Source organism: Colobus angolensis, unplaced genomic scaffold (genome assembly GCF_000951035.1).
Source record: "Colobus angolensis palliatus isolate OR3802 unplaced genomic scaffold, Cang.pa_1.0 Scaffold54, whole genome shotgun sequence".
Classification (NCBI taxonomy): Eukaryota; Metazoa; Chordata; class Mammalia; order Primates; family Cercopithecidae; genus Colobus; species Colobus angolensis.
Window position 1 is genome coordinate 2,471,785 of NW_012118932.1, and position 5,520 is coordinate 2,477,304.

The 5,520-nt window shown below is 48.8% G+C and overlaps 1 pseudogene across 1 annotated transcript; it reads right to left on the minus strand.

Moving 5' to 3' along the window:
• Positions 1–97: 97 nt before the first annotated feature.
• LOC105525521 lies at positions 98–612 on the minus strand (annotated as a pseudogene). Its single transcript, XR_001003933.1, has one exon. The product of XR_001003933.1 is annotated as a 60S ribosomal protein L24 pseudogene (transcript).
• Between the last annotated feature and the right edge of the window lie 4,908 nt (positions 613–5,520).

Consider the following 5,520-nt stretch of genomic DNA (forward strand, 5'->3'; position numbering starts at 1 on the left):
TCCTCCTCCTCCTCCTCCTCTTCCTTCTCCTCCTCCTCCTCTTCTTCCTCCTCCTCCTCCCTGGTCCTCTTCCTCTTCTTCTTCCTCTTCTTCTTCAAGTTAGAATCCAATCTTTATTTAAAAATCTAATCTGCCAGTTTATCGTTTTCCACCAACTCGGGGAGCTGAAACTTTCACAGGCTTCACAATCTTTTGCTTAGGTGTTGCCTTTGTAGATGCCTTAGCAGCAGCCATTGTAGTCTTTTTAGATGCTTGCTTAGCTTCTTTTGCTTCCTTAGCAGCCCTGATAGCTTGTTCTCTTTGAGCCTTTCTAACTTCAGGTTTGTGATTCCTCTTGGTCATTATAGCAGCAAGAGATACACCAGTAATGGCCCTCTGGAATTTGACTGCTGGACGGGTTCTTTTCTTTTGAATTTCTTCCGACTGTCCCTTTTTGTGCTTCCTTCTGTAGAGGACAGTACAGTTTATCTGCCGAGGATTCCTCTTGGAAAGGAACACCAACTCGCATTTTGCATTGAGAAACTGGAAAACCTTTCCGTCGGTCCTGGCATAGTGCTTCCCGTGTCCTGGGTAGATCTTGTACCCGCTGAAACTGCACAGCTCAACCTTCATGGCGGCGGCTCCACGGGAAGAGAAATGATGGCAAAGAGAACTATTGTTATTATTTTTTGAGATGCTGTTTAGTTTCGCTCGTCACCCAGGCTGGAGTACTAAGGTGTGATCTCGGCTCACTGCAACCTCCACCGCCCAGTTCAAGAGACTCTCCCTACCTCAGCCTCTGGAGCAGCTGGGATTACAGGCGCCCACTACCAGGCCAGGCTCATTTTTGTTTTTGTTGTTGGGTTTTTTTGTTTGTTTTTTTATGAGATGGACTCTTGCTCTGTTGCCAGGCTGGAGTGCAGTGGTGCGATCTCGCCTCACTGCAACCTCTGCCTCCCAGGTTCAAGCGATTCTCCTGCCTCAACCTCCAGACTAGCTGGCACTACAGGTGTGCACCACCACACCCAGCTAATTTTTGCATTTTTTTTTTAGTAGGGATGGAGTTTCACCATGTTGGCCAGGATGGTCTCGATCTCTTGACCTTGTGCTCTGCCCGCCTCAGCCTCCCAAAGTGCTGGGATTACAGGCGTAAGCCACGTGCCTGGCCTAATTTTTGTATTTTTAGTAGAGATGGGGTTTTACCATGTTGGCCAGGCTGGTCTCAAACTCCTAACCTCAGGTGATCCACCCACCTCAGCCTCCCAAAATGCTGGGATTACAGGCATGGGCCACCATGCCTAGCCTGATTTAGGAGATTTTTAGGAGGCAGAATCAGGTGGTCTGAGGGATCAACTGCATGTGGGAAGTGAGGGGGAAGTAGGGGTTTGAGATGACTGGTTAAAGTCAGCCAGCAAGGGGGAGTAAAGGAGTGCAGGCACGTTTGTGTGGGGAGACAATGAGATTCATGACTTGGCTCCTGCCAACGTGTAAGATTATCTTTTGCCACTACTGAGCATAGATCCTTTATGCCTGTCAGACTGAACACCTTGCAGTTTCCAAAGGTGTCACCCTCTCGGACCCTAGTCTGTTTATATACATCATTCCAGACAACACCCTTCTCCCTGCCCTGCTGACTCCTGTTTACCAGCTCGCCAAGCCTGTCTGGCCAGCCTTCTCTGGTCCTTCCCCTGCTCTCCTGACTATCCAACTGTTATGGGTTGAACTGTGTCCCCTAAAAAGATATGTTGAGGTCCTAACTCCCAGTACCTGGGAATGTGACCTTATTTGGAAATAGGGTCTCTGCATATTGAATTAAACGAATTCATTAGGGTAGGCCCTAATACAATACGACAAATATCTTCGTAAGGAAAGGAAAATGGCACACATGGGGAGAACACAGGACGACAGCAGAGACCGGAGTCATGCAGCCCAAAGCGGGGAGTGCTGAGGATCGCTGGCCAGCACTGGCAGCTAGGAGAAGGCAGGAAAAGATTCTGCCTGGAGTCTCAGAGGCAGGATGGCCCTGCTGTCACCTTGATTTCAGATGTCTAGCCTCCAGAACTGTGGGAGAATGCATCTCTGTTGTTTTAAGCCACAGGAAACTAGTACATCATCATTTCCACGTGTCCACGTTTCTACATTTGTAAACACTGTACGGCCACGTCGGCATTTACCACCTGGTCTGGTCATTCTTTGTTTTATGTTTCTTTATTAAATTATGAGTTTACAGCTGGACATGGTGGCTCACGCCTGTAATCCCAGCACTTTGGGAGGCCAAGATGGGCGGATCACCTGAGGTCAGGAGTTCGAGACCAGCCTGGCCAACATGGTAAAACCCCATCTCTACTTGATACAAAAATGAGTTAAGCATGGTGGCATGTGCCTGTGATCCCAGCTACTCAGGAGGCTGAGGCAGGAGAATCACTGGAACCCGGGAGGCAGAGGTTGCAGTGAGCCGAGATCGCGCCACTGCACTCCAGCCTGGGCGACAGAGCTAGACTCTGTCTCAAAAAAAAAAAAGATGAGCTTACCTTTAAGGACAAGAATCATGTTTTATACACCTCTGGACATACAGCAAGTTGTCTGGCACAGTGAATGCTTAAGAAATATTTCTTAAATGAGAAAAAACAAATGGACCAAAGTTCTTGATGGCATTTAGAGATCAGCAGGAGCTTACCAGATGGCAGCCACTGGAAGAGGCCCACAGGGGGATGGCATTGACATGAGCCTCAAGAAATTTTTACCCTGGGCCGTGGGTCAGGACAGAGGAAACGATGATAACCGCAGCAGCAGTCTTGGGAGTCAAGGAGAAACCTAACTCCTGCCCAGTCCTGTGCTCCATGGCACAGAACTGGCGGTCACTATTTGTGAGTTGCATAGGACAGAAAACCCAGACTTCTGTTAAGGCGAGGAGTGCAGGCAACATTCTGGGAAGGCATCTGCGGTCTCAGACCAGCTGACATGACAGGCGGGTGTGTACCAACGCACAACAGTTGTACTCTGTGCACTGCCACTCTTTTGAGCCTCCAGAATGTTCCCCATCTCGTGACCACCCCTGGGGCTCCCCAGTGAGCCCAAAAACTAAAGCGGTAACACCTGGTAGCAGAGGCTTCTCTGAATTACATGGAGCCATGCCTGCGTGATAGCCATTTTCCTTCCTGCTTAGTTGCGGCCTGCCCACACCGTTTTGGTTTTCAAATACCCTGAGTGTCACCCTGCACATAAGCAGTTTGTGAGGAACGGAGGCTGGCATGCCCAGCAGGCATTCAAGGAGAAGCTACATGGAGAGGCTGGAAGGTGACAGTGGTGAAAGAGGCTGCACATTTCAAGGCTCTGAGAGGGACAGGGATGGGAGGCCTGGTGTGCAGACTGGCCTTGGGTGTGAAAGGACTTCTCTGCCATGCCATTCAACTCCCTGAGAGTTGGCTGGGCTCACCTGGTTGGCTCCCAAAGCAGCTGTCCCCGGAGGACAAGGCTTGGCCTAGTCCCAGAGCTGAGCAGATGGAAAGAAGAGTTCAGTACTCGTGAGGGGAGGAAAAGACATCGTGCTTGGCTCTGCTTAGCGCTATTATAGCATTGACTTCACTGTACTTTATTTCTAATCCTTCAAGAAGCATACTGTCACATTTAATAAGCCTGCAGACTTCATTCACCAGAAGATTTTGTTCCTGCCCACTCTGTATACATTTTCTTAATTTCTTTTTTATTTTTTTTGAGACCAAGTCTCACTCTGTTGCCCAGGCTGGAGTGCAGTGGCGCGATCTTGGCTCACTGCAACCTCTGCCATCCAGGTTCAAGCAAATTCTCCTGCCTCAGCCTCCCAAGTAGCTGGGATTACAGGGGCGTACCACCACACCCAGCTAATTTTTGTATTTTTAGTAGAGACAGGGTTTCTCCATGTTAGCCAGGCTGGTTTCAAACTCCTGACCTCGTGATCCACCCACCGTGGCCTCCCAAAGTGTTGGAGTTACAGGTGTGAGCAACCACGCCCAGCAATTTTCTTAATTTCTGGGTCCCTCTATGGAGGGAGAGGAAACATGAAACAAAAGCAGTTAATGCTTTGATGTGTTCTCTTTGACCCTGCAGTCTTAGTTAATTTTTTCCAACGTGGCGGCATCTAGCAAGATCAAAGTTGTGGTCAACCACAGAGCTCCACAGTCTTGCACTGCTGCCATTCCTAGCACAGAGCCAAATGGGGTCTGTGTGGACTCTGTTCTGAAATGTAGCAAACGCAATTGCCTTTGACAAGCACAGCTGAGCAGCATATTTAAGAATGCCAGAAACTTAGGGGTGGGATAGACCTTCATAAAATGAAGATAAAATTTGTGTTGACTAGGGTCCAGTCTTGGACAGGGCTGAGCTTCCAAGTAGGTAAACCATGAATGACAGGCAGTTAAAAAGTACATTCTAGTTGGTACCTACAAGGTAACAGTGTAGATGCCACCATAAAAAAAAACAATGAACATTTTAAAATCTAGAGATAAAGCTTGTTTTTACTTTGGTTTTATTTGTACTTCAGTTCTGTTCAGGATGCTGGTTAGAAAACCTCCATGTATGAGACACAGTGAGAGGCAAACTCTTTTGTGCCGTAGAATGTTCTTGATATCAAGAAAGAGCACTAGAAGCCTTCAACATTTCCTGTTTATGTTTCACAGATCAGAGGTCACACAGAAACCACCTGCCCACGTGGCCCCTGCTGCTGGTTTCCCAAGCCCCCAGCTTTCCTCTGCAGTCCCCTCTGGCACTGCTTTCTTCTGATGAAGTCTGGTGAAGTCCTTGGGGGAGAAACCAACGCGACAGCAGTTTATCCTGTGAGAGCCTTGTGGTTCCTGCTGAGGGATTCCCCCCACCTGCCTCAGCCACGGGAGAGCAAAGAGGGTCTTGAGTCCTATCTCGAGCACCACTTGCTAAAAACACGTGATAACACAGGTGCACCTGATGACACAGGAAGCTATGCCTTTGTGAAAACAGCAACAGCATTCTCCTGGAGCCCAGAGCCAGAGCTGGGAGAGACACACGAAGCAAGGGGTGGACGTGTGTGCATGCATGTGTGTGTGTGTTATGTGTGTATATGTGTATCTAATAACATACTTTGTTTTGTTTTGTTTTGTTTGAGACAGAGTTTCACTCTTGTCACCCAGGCTGGAGTGCAACGGCATGATCTCAGCTCGCTGCAACCTCTGCCTCCCAGGTTCAAGTGATTCTCCTGCCTCAGCTTCCCAAGTAGCTGGGATTATAGGTGCCTGCCACCACGCCTGGCTAATTTTTGTATCTTTAGTAGACACAGCATTTCACCATGTTGGCCAGGCTGGTCTCGAACTCCTGACCTCTGGTGATCCACCTGCCTTGGCCTCCCAAAGTGCTAGGATTACAGGCATGAGCCACTGCACCCGGCCTATCAATGAACTTTTTAAAGAAAGGGTTCTGAACCTAAAATGAAAAGAGGAGGCCGGGCGTGGCGGCTCACACCTGTAATCCCAGTACTTTGGGAGTCTAAGGCAGGTGGATCACCTCAGATCAGGAGTTCGAGACCAGCCTGGC